This window comes from Bolinopsis microptera, chromosome 7 (genome assembly GCF_026151205.1).
Source record: "Bolinopsis microptera isolate Bmic1 chromosome 7, MBARI_Bmic_1.0, whole genome shotgun sequence".
Lineage (NCBI taxonomy): Eukaryota > Metazoa > Ctenophora > Tentaculata > Lobata > Bolinopsidae > Bolinopsis > Bolinopsis microptera.
This window is the reverse complement of record NC_087078.1, coordinates 5436655-5450376: the sequence shown is the minus strand read 5'-3', so window position 1 is coordinate 5450376 and position 13722 is coordinate 5436655. Positions and strand designations below refer to the sequence as shown.

Below are 13722 nucleotides of genomic sequence, written 5' to 3'. Positions count from 1 at the left end.
CTTGATGTTAATTGATTGACGACGCGACGTCAATTTTTGAGCACAGCGCGAGCGCATGCGGAAAAGGACCGCGTAGCTAGTCAAGATGTTGATAAATATTTGGCTTGTGGCGCGATGTGTTGCTCTAAGTCTAACTATAGCCCTCTCGCTTGCAGTTACTGGGCCGCGCTCAGCCTGTCATTCCGCCTAATCTCTATTAACAACATTAAAGCCTGGGGTCCTCAGGTAAGCTTGCAGTAGCGCGCGACCGCCGGAGGCGGAAATGGCCTGGTCAGCTAGGTAAACGCGATGTGCCTTGTAGGATGAAATCCTACTAGCTGACGCCACTCGCAGCTGTGCTGCTCGCTGTACGTCAGCGATCGAAATTTATACGCGTATCACCCGTTAAAATGTGCCACCCGACGTGCCACACAATTTTTTCCAAAAAGGTATAACAAATTTAGTATTGTGAAAATTCTCACAGTCTCTAGAAAACAGTGGTACAAAATTTTTTAAAATCCAAGCAACTTTATTTTTATCGTGCACCCCCTATAAGAAGAAACCTAGCCAAAGTGGAAGTCGGCGCCCTTTGTATCACGTTGCGACCCCCACGGTCGTTTCACTATGTGGGTGTCAAGTAATTTGAGAGCCGCACGAAAAATCTCAGGTGCAACTGTACGAGAAGAACTCGCGTGCGCGAAGCGATAATCTCAGTGTTAAATAGTTACTGCGTGCACTGTAAAGTCACATTTAGAAAGTTCCAGACCATCTGATGTTGTGTGTTAACTTTTTTGATGATGTGACCGCTATGTTGACAAAAAGCTTATCTATGGGCTTTGACTTTTTAAATTTTTGACTTGCAGCACTTTCTTAATCAATTATTCTTGCTTGCTTACATGGGGACCCTGGGCTTTACTGTATAAATACTTAAGTCTTGGTATTAAGATTATTAAATCAGTAAAAGCCATAATTTTAGTCACAATATTTACAGAATGGAGCTTCCAAACTAACCACATAATTCAAAATTGTATTATTGGTATCCTAAGAATAATACATAATATTTAACAGAACTAAAATTCATCTGTATAATAAACTAACAATATTACATACGTTAGTGCTTCAAAGAACTATGTTTTTGAAGAAGTTTCAAAGTTGATATTTGGTTCCATATCGGGTAAAACTATTAAAGGGCATGATAACAGGAAAATAGACTGATATCATACTGTTTCCGGTCCAGTAGCCAAATCTCTAGACGGGTACTCTGTTACTTGACGTTTGTGATAACATAAAAAGGTGGTATATGGTAGATATTTATATAGCATACTCTACAATCTAGATCTTTAAAACGAAGTAAGAGTTGTCACGCCTATATTAGTCGTTTATCTCTCCGTTAAATCTACAATTCTAACATCATTGGGTAGCATGAGACAAGCGAAAAAAAGACATACGAAGAGATTTCAAGCTCATAAAGGATCTTGTTGGACACCAGAGATTTTAAACTAAAGTTTGATAGTCGAAGTTCTCCTGTAGAATTTGAGTCCAGGTAGAGCACTTTCGTTAGACAAAGTCCAACCTTAGGGTTTGTCGAACTACAGTTGTACGTGTCGAACTTGAGTATGTGTACCGAATTTACCGTGGTAATGTGCAAAAAACTACAAAAGGTTCGCCTTAAGATCGTGTATCAATAATTTAAGGAGGCTTTGCCGAGACAACCTATACGCCCGTTTAATTTTTACAGGGCAGCCCAGAAGTAATTGGTTCTGAAACAATTCAAGATTTAAATCTAATCCCTTTAAAGTAGGCGGCTCAGTTACTTACACATTATTACCAAAACAATTAAAATATACCCAACTACCATCTATAGCCTATTTTCTAATAATAGAACAATCTTCAGCTAACATGGCAATTAGAACGGTTTGGGTTCTGCTGGAAGTTGAGGTTCTGCTGTAGGTTGAGGTTCTGCTGTAGGTTCGGATGGGGATACTTTTATGAAGTAAGGTCCAGGAAACGAGCTGCGGAGCAATATCTGTTCATCCAGCACGGCCTTTTTCTGTTAAGGTTTATAAAATTGGTCCTCTGACTGTCTTTATTGGCTCTATCTTTGGATTTCTTCAGTCTCCTGAAATATACTAAGCCACATTAGATGATACGTAAAGATTTGTTTAAGCATACCTTAAAGGATTTCTTTCATATTTATAGCTTAATAAAAATCCAACATTAAGATGTATTTGAAAAGTAACTTAAAAGGACATGCAGAGCGACCAATATCGACTGAATCAATGCTTGGTAGCACAAACCGGAGGTTAGAAATGAATACTTGACCACATGGTTGTTGCATGGGTCACTTGCAACATATATCACATACCTTGGTTTTACATTTCCTTTTCAATAACTAAATCGGAGCGACCTCCAATCTCTATAGATTTTCAAACGCATGGTCCAACCATATCGACGAGAATTTTCAAATGATTTCGGCATTTAAATTCCGGCCGCGGTTGCTGAGTTTCTGAAAGATAAATCATTATAAAACATTATTGGGATTTAATATCTTCTGAAATATTCGAATTTTCGAATGTTGACGACGGACTTCTCGAATGAATAGTTACATAATGCCATCTGCAAAATTACAGGTCTCAAAATATTGAACACGTAAGTAACGGCGTTACGGCACTTTTGGCCCCCTCTATTAGTATTATTCCTAGTATATCTATAATATTAGAGCTATTCTGGTGTATCTGAACAGTGAACAACGTTAGAGCTACTAAAGTCTGGTGTATCGTAACAACATAAATACTAGTGAAGTATGGTGTATCTTAACAATATAAGAACTAGTGACGTCTACGTCTGGTGTAACTCAACAATAGTGTATCTGAATAGTGAACAACGTTAGAGCTATTAAAGTCTGGTGTATCGTACATAGAAAAGCACCAGCTATCGAGCATCTGCGTGACCAATCTAAGGTGCAGGAGTATTGCATCGCACTGCATAACCGATTCAGTGGTCTGCCGGTGGAAGAGAGTCTGGATGGAGAGTGGGAGTTGGTCAAGGAGGGCATCAGGGAGGTTTCTTTGGAGGTTTTTTGGTCAACGCCCGCGCCGGAGGAAGAAGCAGCACTTGTCACAAGAGACAAAGGATCTTATCTCGGAGCGGAGTAAGGTAAAGCAGAAATGCCCAAGTGATGGATTCAATAGATCTGAGTATTCTCTTGCTAATAAGCGTGTTGAGAAGAGCTGCAAGAAGGATGATGAGAACTGGGCTTTACGGGTTGCAGCCGATCTGGAAACAGCTTCTTCACACGGTCAGCAGAGGGAGGTCTGGCAGATGATCAAGTCCTTGTCAGGCAAGAAGAGTCGGAAGTCAACTGCTGTCAGAGATAAAACCGAGAAGTTGATTTCTGACCCAGCTGCTCAACGAAAACGATGGGGTGAGCACTTTGCTGAACTACTAAAGCCGCAGATAGGAGACGTGGACCTTTCAGACCTAGACAGTCTAGAGGTCGCACCATGTTTTCCGTATCTGAGTGATAGTGATTTACCCCCTAGCAGAACAGAGATCTCTAGGGCTTTAAAGAGTCTGAAGAATCACAAGAGCCCTGGAATTGATGAAATTTCCAACGAACAGCTGAAGTATGGGGCTCCTGGTCTTTTAGACAGGCTTGAGAAACTGTTTGCACGTGTTTGGGAGACGGAGAATGTGCCAGAGGATTGGGTTAAGGGTATCATTGTTATTGTCCCGAAAAAGGGTGATACATCATTCTGCTCGAACTACAGGGGCATAACCCTACGCTCCACGGCATCAAAACTCTATCAGATAATAGTGTTGCGACGGATGAATGCGGGGCTTGAAGAACTGCTCCGAGAGAATCAGTGCGGGTTCAGGAAAAACAGGTCTTGCATTGATCAGATTTATTCACTCCGTACTATTATTCACAACAGCATTGAGTTTAACCTCTCCCTGTACATAAATTTTGTTGACTTTAAAGCTGCATTCGATTCACTTAATCGGGAGTTTATCTGGAAAGCTTTCAGTCATTATGGCTTGCCTTGTAAATACATTCGCATAATGCAAGCATTCTTTTGCGGCACCGTCAGCGCTGTCAGACATAACGGTGAGCTCTCAGATTGGTTTGACGTTACATCTGGCTCTGGGCAGGGGGATATTCAGGGTCCGCCTATCTTTAATGTTTGCATCAACCTGCCTGCGCAGCGGGCTGAGGATAACAAAGTGTTGTCACACGGGGCAGTACTGCAGAGAGCTACCACCAGCTTTGATCAGGATACAGTCGTCTTGGATACTGACTATGCAGATGATTTGGCTATCATGGACAACAACAAGGACGGTCTCCAGGAGACGACTGATCTTTTATGCAAGTATGCGGCTCAGGCTGGCCTCAGAATCAATGCGAAGAAAACAGAGGTTATGGCCATCGGAAAGAATACATCACAGAGGCCGTATATTGAAGCATCAACGGTGGACATTACAGTAGGAGACACGGCTATCCAGCAAGTAAGCAACTTCACTTACCTTGGTCGATTATATCAAGTGATGGGACTATTGACCGGGACTTGTCTGCACGGATCCAGAAAGCCTCAGGAGCATTCAATGAGCTCGGTAATATTTGGAAGAATCGCAATATCCAAAATAACACCAAAATACGGATATATGTTGCAGCGGTTCTAACAATATTACTTTATGGATCGAAGTCTGGAACACTACTTCAAAGCAACTACATCGCTTCAAAGTTTTCCATCAAAACTGTTTGAGGAGAATCCTTCGAATTAAGTGGTTCCACCAGACGAGCAATGTTCAAGTGTTGTAGCGGGCAAGAATAAACCCGGTTATAACCTACATCAGTGCCAACCGTCTTTGCTGGTTTGGACATGTTTCTAGAATGCCGGGACACAGGCTATCAAAGTATCTACTTGACTGGACACCTGCTCACGGCCGAAGATCACGTGGGCGGCCAAGAAAGAATTGGCGAACCTTTACAAGAGATTCAGACATTGTATTTGATAAGGTCCGAGAGTTGGCAGGAAATCGCAAGCACTGGAGAGAGATGATACGACATAAGCGGCAATTCCTTGGTGCAGGCCACTCGAATGATTGAGGAGACCTTATCAAGTAAGTAAGTAAGTAAGTAAGTATCGTAACAATATAAATACTAATAAAGTCTGGTGTATCTGAACAATATTAGAGCTAGTAAAATGTTGTGTATCTGGTGTATATTATAGCATAGCCATTCTTTATTATGTAGTTATATATTTAGCGTAAAAAACATTGTTTGGGATTTTAATGGCTGTAATGATATCCCAGATATGACTATGTGGGATGACTTGCATGCTATTGTGTCTTATTGTGATAGTGTGATCGAAAACAGCTCGATATTATTTACATCACCCACCAAATGCGATATGACTCATATCGCATGGGTGATGTAATTATTATGAGCTATGATAAATCACATTTCTTGCACAACTCGGTCTGATTGTTCATTGTTGAGGAAAAAGAAGATGTAGATGGTAATCCAGGTAAGCCGGTTCAGATTAACACAATTGACGGTACAGAGAGGTTTTTAAAAATACATATTATGCGATTATCTTAACTCCACTGATTCATCATTGAAATCAATAAAATGATAATTACAACACTACTATTACATTTATTGAGGATACATAACATGAAGACTTTGTTGTAACCTTGTATGAAAAGCATTAAAGCATTAATAGCACAGCAGGCTATCGGTTCGATCTTAAATGTGCCTTTGGTGCAGTTTCTGTGAGAATCGATAAGGATGTACTGTAATTAATTATGAAACTCTAATAGTAATATCCTGTGGTTAACATTTTTCAGTTTCAGCCCTTTTGACTTAGTAATTGATTACTAAAAACTACTTTTCTCCGTGTTTTAAGCTATTCCACTCATTTTGAGTCAAAAAGTTTTTAGATTTTTTGCTAATTAGCTAATTGATAATTATCCAATTAACTGATTATCAGACGTAAAATTGTCTTCCTGATAATATGAACACTCTCGATTAATCTGCAACCTTTTAACATGTTCACAACTAAAGATATTCGACAAGCAAGAAAAGTGGTAAAGTGGCAAAAAGTGGCCTAGAGACAAGTGGAAAAGTTTGGAAAAGTTGGTCAGCCATAAAGGGCACCTGATGGAACTCAAACACGTCAAAAATCTTTTGTAAGCTTTGTGTGTCGGCAGATCGAATTTTTAAGACGGATCTGTCTGTATCAGTACAACTCGACAATTCACGCAACGTATTATACACTGAGAAAAATCTCGAAATTCCTAAAATGCGCACTCAAATTTTATACCAAATGCTGAAGGAAGTGTGATTTATATATGAAACTTTGCCACATTTTGGTCTATAATTCGGTGTGTCTCTAATATGATATTTGCCAAATAATTGTGACGTGTTCAGAGCCGCGCACACGTGCGAGTTAAGCGAGTATCTATCAATCAATGGAATGTACAAATGTGTGTCATGGTGTGTGCGAAGCAAATTTCAGTGTAGCCGATGTAATCTATCAAAACAAATGCTATGATTCCGTTTTATTACAGGATCTGGCATCTGCCGTAAATATTACTGATTTTATCAGTGACACACACTATAACTGTGCAATGTTACCTGTTTCTCTGATAAACTGCTCGGACAAGTATGGGAATGTTGGATTATGGTATGGTTGTCATAGTGCTGGTGTGGCGTCCGCAATATTATCAGTCGCCTTTGAAAATCTACTACAGATTTTCTTACTGTATATCACCATACAGTTCCTCTTTAAAAAAGGTGCATGTGACAAGTAACGAGACAAGGATGCTCTAGGATCAGGAGCGACAAATGATCAATTGTTTTAGACGTGAGGCTTTCTGCAGTAACGGCCCTAGCGAACAGGGGGATGGTTGTTCGCTTGAGTACTATGATGCGGTTATACAAGTCTGGCAAAACAATTTGTGACCTGCCTATTGGCCGGGCGGCGGGCGCCGCCGTAGACTCAACACATGGTGTGTGGGGTATTTATCTCGGGCACACACCTTAATCTCTCGACCGGCGGGTCACACCCAAATCTCCTGCTCCAACTCTTTCAAAGGCTGGTACCCTACTACTACGTGGCCAGAAGGAAATTCTTGTAGGAACTCTTAATGTACGAACAATAAGAGAACAATACAAGAGGGATGAGCTGGGTGTATGCATGAGGGATAGTGGCGTACATATTTTGGGCATTCAGGAGCATCGGGTAGTACATAGCACTGAAATCGAGTATCAAGATCTGGGCAGCTCTCACCTCATAACAACTTCGGCATGGAGAACCAGCAATGGGGCGGCTGCTGGTGGGGTTGGTATTGCCTTGGACAAAAAGACAGTATTCAACTCATTGATTATACTCACATGACAGAAGGACGATGGTAGCCAACTTTGCAGGGAACCCGGTCACAACTGTTATTGTGACTTATAGCCCGACAGAGGGGGCGACTGTCGACGAAGCAGAAAACTACTACGACAGCCTTGGTGGTGCCATCGACCAGATACCAGCCCACAACTTACTATTCGTTGTAGGAGACCTCAATGCGCATGTCTCATCATCAGGAAACTGGACATCCTTCCACAAGGGTCCAGCAAACCGAAATGGTAGACTGCTAGAGGATATGCTGTTGGAGCGACAGCTAGAAATCACAAACACCAGATTTCAGAAGCGAAGAGGTAAACTCTGGACATATCTCTCAGATATGAGTCAAAGTAAATCTCAAATCGACTTCATCATTTGCCGGAAGAAATGGCGGAACTCCGTCAAGAACTCCGAAGCATATGGTAGTTTCCACAGTATTGGATCGGATCACAGATCGTGAACTTGATCGTGAACTTGATTCTGACAGCAGCTGACCAACAAACTATGACAAATCTGATATAAAGCTGATAAACTCAAGCAGGACTGGTACTGTCTTATTGGAAAGTCTTTGTGGCCGTGTAAACTGACTTGTTCTGATATTTGGACCTATGTGGGTATGGTGGTATCATTTCGAACCCGTTATATGATGTATAATAGGACCTCATAATAAAATTAAACCCTACAATTTTATTTCCTTATTGCTAATTGCTTTGGTTGTACATTCCGCAGCTCTCTTATCTCTATTGATAAAACGGTATTACTCTGTGCTAACCTTGTGTACAACGTGTGTAACTGTACAAGAAGTGTACAATGTCAGGCGATAACTCTAATGAACTGGCTATTGGGAACCTGCTTCTCCGTACAGGAAGTAACGAAATTGTGAAACGTGTCATTTCAGTTTTTGACCACTCTGCAAAGAGTTTAGCAAATGTCAAGTCAATATCTGCTTTTAATCTTGATATGTTGTGTGAGGGCCGCCTTTTATGCCTTGGGCTATCGGTTAGAGAAATACTATGATGGTCATTCACATTGATTGGGATATCTAGTTTGCTTAAAAGCATTATCTAAGAGCTAATTAGAAGTTGATTATAAAATAAAGAAAGGGTACCTTACAAGACGTTTTCATAACGTACGAAATGCGACGGTTTTCCCGAAATTTCGCCATATTTTCGGACCGCCAAAATTTCGGTCGTCGTAATAGAATCCGTCGCATTATTTTTAGCTTATTCCAATAATTGTGGCTTAATCGATTCATTTTGTTTTTGAAAAGTTAGTGATATGATGGTGGGACAAATAAACACAAAATTCCATGATGAATTTAATGTCAAGTAATACGTTTTAAATTTACAATAAATTACATTTATGTGCTAACATAAACGTCTTATAAGAGACTAAGTCAAGATAAACAATTTAATACCAAACTCAATAAGTGAAACTGAAAGAGTCGAGCCGGACCCCTTAGAGGAAGATGAAGAAATCGATTTATAAGTTTCATTTTGTTTCAACATGATTTTACCGATTTTTAGAAAATTTTGAATTTCCTTTGTGTCAGGAAACAAAATGATGAAAAATACCCTTATTTTCTGTGACGTCCGAAATGTGACGGTTTTTGTTCAATTTCGCCATATTTTCGGACCGCCAAAATTTCGGTCGTCGCAAATTGGTCCGCCACAAAAATGTCTTGTAAGGTACATAACCTGATGTGAAGTTGAGTCGATGAGAAGGGAGAGGTCAGGATTGGATCATGATGAATCAGCACCAAGACGGTTAAAAGGTTCCAGCTAGGGATTGGCTGAGTTACCAAAACTGTAACGAGGAAGCGTTACAATAATCTTAAATTAAGTTGCACTATAATTATTATAAATATTAGTAATGAAATATTTATAATAAGTAAATGAAAATGTTCATTAACTCCATGACTTTTTAATAAAGTTATCATCCTAGAATGTCATGACCATAATCAATCACGAGTTACAATGTATAACTTAGCTTCGTTGAGTGTTCAATCTTCATATTGTCAACCGCTATAATAGAGTCCTCATGTTATAGGAGGGTACCGCTCTAGAGTCCTCATGTTATGGGATCTATAAGGGAGGGCCGCTCTACAGTCCTACTTCCGACCTTCACCGGCCTACAGTCCACCGCTCAACAGTCCACCGCTCAATAGTCCTACATGACAGCCGTTCTACGGCCATGGTGAGGTGAATAATCTCCTCCAAACTAAAATTGTCCGGGGGGCTACCGAATCAAAAATCTCTTATCCCGTGGAGCTCAGGAATCCATTGATCCCAGACTTCCGAAGCCTTATAATTGTGTTGAAATCTTTTAGTGGATTTGTGCTCGGAAATGGCAACAGGGGCTCGCCCTGTTGTCCAGGAAATTTCTTTATAAAATCTTTTTAATCAAAATTTCTAAGAGGGCTGTTAGCGTATCTGATTGGTTAGGATAAATTAGTATCGGGCTCGAGTCGGCTTCCCTAATACTGCTGGTAATTGGGGCTTGCACTGGGGATGATTTAAGAAGCTTCATGGCACTCCGCTGGACTGGTGCAATATGTAATATCATAGCGTACCGTGCGGGGTTGCCAAAACATTAATTACCAGAGTGGGAGCTGGATGAGAGTGGGGCTTAAATGTAACTTTAGGTTCCATCTGGATTATTGTGGCTTAATACTATTAAGTGCCGTGATTTAATATAGATTTTAACTTGGCATAGCCGGGCCTGGGATACTTACATGTTGGAACCGTGTGCATAGTTTTTAAACATTGATTGAGCTGACTCAGACGGGAACAAACTGTATACAAAGGACAGTCTTATCAACAGAATTTAATTTGAGCCCCGTGCGTTACTGCCATCAGAATGCTTGGAATGTAACGAAACGTACATTGTTGAGTTTGAAGCCGATCAGAAACCTGTTTTCACTGTCATATGTGTTTTCGGGGTCACACAACTGTTCTGCTGTTACGAGTTTCCACGATGTTTTGACTAGTGCTACTGTTCTTTCTAGTTATGTTTGGTTGTGTAAACCATGCAAGGAATCAAGTAATCCTATAAAACCACGGAAATCGAAGGGCCGGCATGATAGTACTGTGAACGAATCAGATCCCGAATCTCAGCAACCCAAGGAGGACTTGGTTGCGTCACAGATGTCCTCATCCGAGGAAATCACGGACCACTCCACTTTTCAATCCTGGACCCCACACGTCAACAGGATAGCTGAACGTGCAGGAAATGTTGCTTCTTGGGTGCTAAGTGCGTTCAAAACGAGAGAGAAAGCCACCATGATGACTTTATACAAGTCTCTCGTTAGAAGTCATTTAGAGTATTGCTGTCCTCTGTAGAATTGCTCTAAGAACAAGGAAATCCAACAGCTAGAAGGGATTCATATGGCACCCAGCACCTCAACTACTGGCAGAGATTAAAGGCCCTAGATATTCTGATGTCATTGCAAAGAAGAGGAGAACGGTATTTAATCATCAACATGTGGAAAGTTCTGCATTGCAAGTGCCTTAATGATATTGGTATCCAGTTCTCGGTCACTCTCAGACATGGTCAAAAAGCAGTTGTGCCCAGTATAGCTAAGTCCAGCAGTCAACTTAATCAAGCACTACATGACAACTTTGCAGTCACTGGACCTCGATTATGGAATGTAATCCCAACACATATGCACACCATCGAGGATCCTATGGAATTCAAAGCAACTTTAACGAACTTTCCCAACTTTGTCAAATCATTTCCGGACGAGCCTCCAGCTCCAGGATACTTGCTGGATTGGAGTGGTGATAAAACAGTTTCTATACTGTCCGGGAGGTCGACTTTTTCGATGGCCCGATAGAGGATTCTATGAAGCCTAACAAAGTAACAAAGTAAGTACAAATTCGATATATTTAAAATTAATTCTCACCTCTTATTCAAAGATCAACAGATGTATCGATCAATATCGGCATATCCCAAGATATGATTTTTTTTCTCTGTTCGTCAACTGCAAAGTGGGCGTAATGTGTTAAGGGTTACAAGAATTTTTATCATAACTTATTATTGTAATCATGGTATTCACCAGGCAAACCATGTACAGTAACACCACGATTTACTGCACAGTTTGCTGTTTGAGGGAAAGACAACTTGTGCGAATAATCGTCGTGTATGATAAATCAGGGTTTTGATGTGGTTCACAAGCACTCAGCTCAAGTTGGGGGTAATTAGGGAAGCAGTGAGATATTACGAGAATACTAGAATAAGTCTACAACTCACCTTCGGGTTTCATGCTTTGAACATGTACAAATAGGTTCCAAGAGAGGTATTATACGTGTCGACCGTCATGGAGCTTCAGCAGAAAAATATAAGGTCGAACAACAATCCAGCATTATTTTTGACTGCAAGACATCTAATAGAGATACTGGTTTTTTCAATTTGAAAATTCAATTGATTAGTATATATAAGCTCAGGAATCCATTGATCCCAGACTTCCGAAGCCTTATAATTGTGTTGAAATCTTTTAGAGGATTTGTGCTCGGAAATGGCAACAGGGGCTCGCCCTGTTGTCCAGGAAATTTCTTTATAAAATCTTTTTAATCAAAATTTCTAAGAGGGCTGTTAACGTATCTGATTGGTTAGGATAAATTAGTATCGGGCTCGAGTCGGCTTCCCTAATACTGCTGGTAATTGGGGCTTGCACTGGGGATGATTTAAGAAGCTTCATGGCACTCCGCTGGACTGGTGCAATATGTAATATCATAGCGTTATACCGTGCGGGGTTGCCAAAACATTAATTACCAGAGTGGGAGCTGGATGAGAGTGGGGCTTAAATGTAACTTTAAGTTCCATCTGGATTATTGTGGCTTAATACTATTAAGTGCCGTGATTTAATATAGATTTTAACTTGGCATAGCCGGGCCTGGGATTCTTACATGTTGGAACCGTGTGCATAGTTTTTGAACATTGATTGAGCTGACTCAGACGGGAATAATATATAAATCAAACGTGACATTTCAGCCATGCAAAATTGAAATGACATATTTTGATATACTGATTGATGAATGGTGCTGTAATACTATATTACTAATATAAGTAGCTTATAATTGTGTGGCCGGATGACAACTAATTAAAAAAGAAAAATAAACTTATTGTATACTAATTAACGTTAGGGCCGTCTACCAAATTAGAATGAGAAACAATAACAAGAAATGAAACATATCAAAGAAAATCATAATTATTTTGTTCATTACAATTCTGTCCCAACGAGCTGAGAACAAGAAAAAAGTTAAAAATTAGTAGAAATTAAAATAACAATTATCCTTCGTACCGTGGACGGTAGTTGTTTCAAATATGAAGAAGGCAAAATCTCAAGAACCGACTAAGTCATTAATATTAATACAATAGTCACGTTAACAGTTTTGACCGACACTCTATAATAAATAAATAATGATGTCTTTGTGGCAAAGAAAAGAAACGCCACGCAGGGATTTACAAAGTAATCGTGTGTTAAACGCTATTATAATGTGACTTATATTTGACAGTTTAAGCCAAAACGAGGATGAGAATGCCAGATTGAAGAAGGGCCGAAGTTGCAGAATTTATTAAAATTAAATGAAATGATGATGAGGGTCACGAATCACGACGCAAACAACAAGCAATGACAAGGCAGACGGGCATCAAACCACACACACAGTGCAGACGAATCAACTGTTAACTTTATATAGCAATCTGACGTTCATTACGTAATATACTCTGCAAGCATTTTAAAATATATTGTACATCGATATGTCTCCAAATAATTTAATATTAAAAACGCTTAGCAACCCTCCGCAAATATTTCGTATACGCAACACACAGATACTCAATACAAATACGGACGGCGCGCCGCTTTATTATGGAGGGAGAATTTTTTTCTCCCTCTGGTTTGTTATTGTTTGCAAATTGACTATGACCCCCTTTATCGTTCTGACGATACAGGGGGAGCCGCGCACTTCGTGCGCGGCGGGTCATACAACGTATGACAAGGCGCCCTCATTAAATTTTTGGAGAAAATCGCTCGCGCTCGCCAAAATTTGTTGGACCAGGACGAAGTCCTAGCCTGGCAGCTCATTGCGCGTCGCAACGAGCTTCGTTGTTCGTCGACGTGCGACGAGCAACGAGAAAAATTGCGTGGCGCGTCGGGTGGCACATCTTAACGGGTGATACGCGTATAAATTTCGATCGCTGACGTACAGCGAACATCACAGCTGCGAGTGGCGTCAGCTAGTAGGATTTCATCCTACAATGCAAGGCACATCGCGTTCATCTAGCTAACCAGGTGCTTTCGCGCCGCTGCGGGCGCGCTTGTTCCACAAGTCATTTCCGGCCGGCG

General features: G+C 40.5%; 1 protein-coding gene and 1 long non-coding RNA gene across 2 annotated transcripts in view; both read right to left on the bottom strand.

Annotated features, from left to right (window-relative positions):
* Window positions 1-13722, bottom strand: part of LOC134817890 (proteasome subunit beta type-7-like) — a 61055-nt gene that overhangs the window by 30545 nt on the left and 16788 nt on the right. The gene's annotated exons all lie outside the window — the stretch shown is intronic.
* On the bottom strand, window positions 1647-11584 carry LOC134818242 (uncharacterized). Its single transcript, XR_010160616.1, has 4 exons — window positions 11281-11584; window positions 9074-9182; window positions 2345-2485; window positions 1647-2098 (listed from the first exon to the last, which is right to left on the bottom strand). It is a non-coding gene; the product is annotated as an uncharacterized LOC134818242 (long non-coding RNA).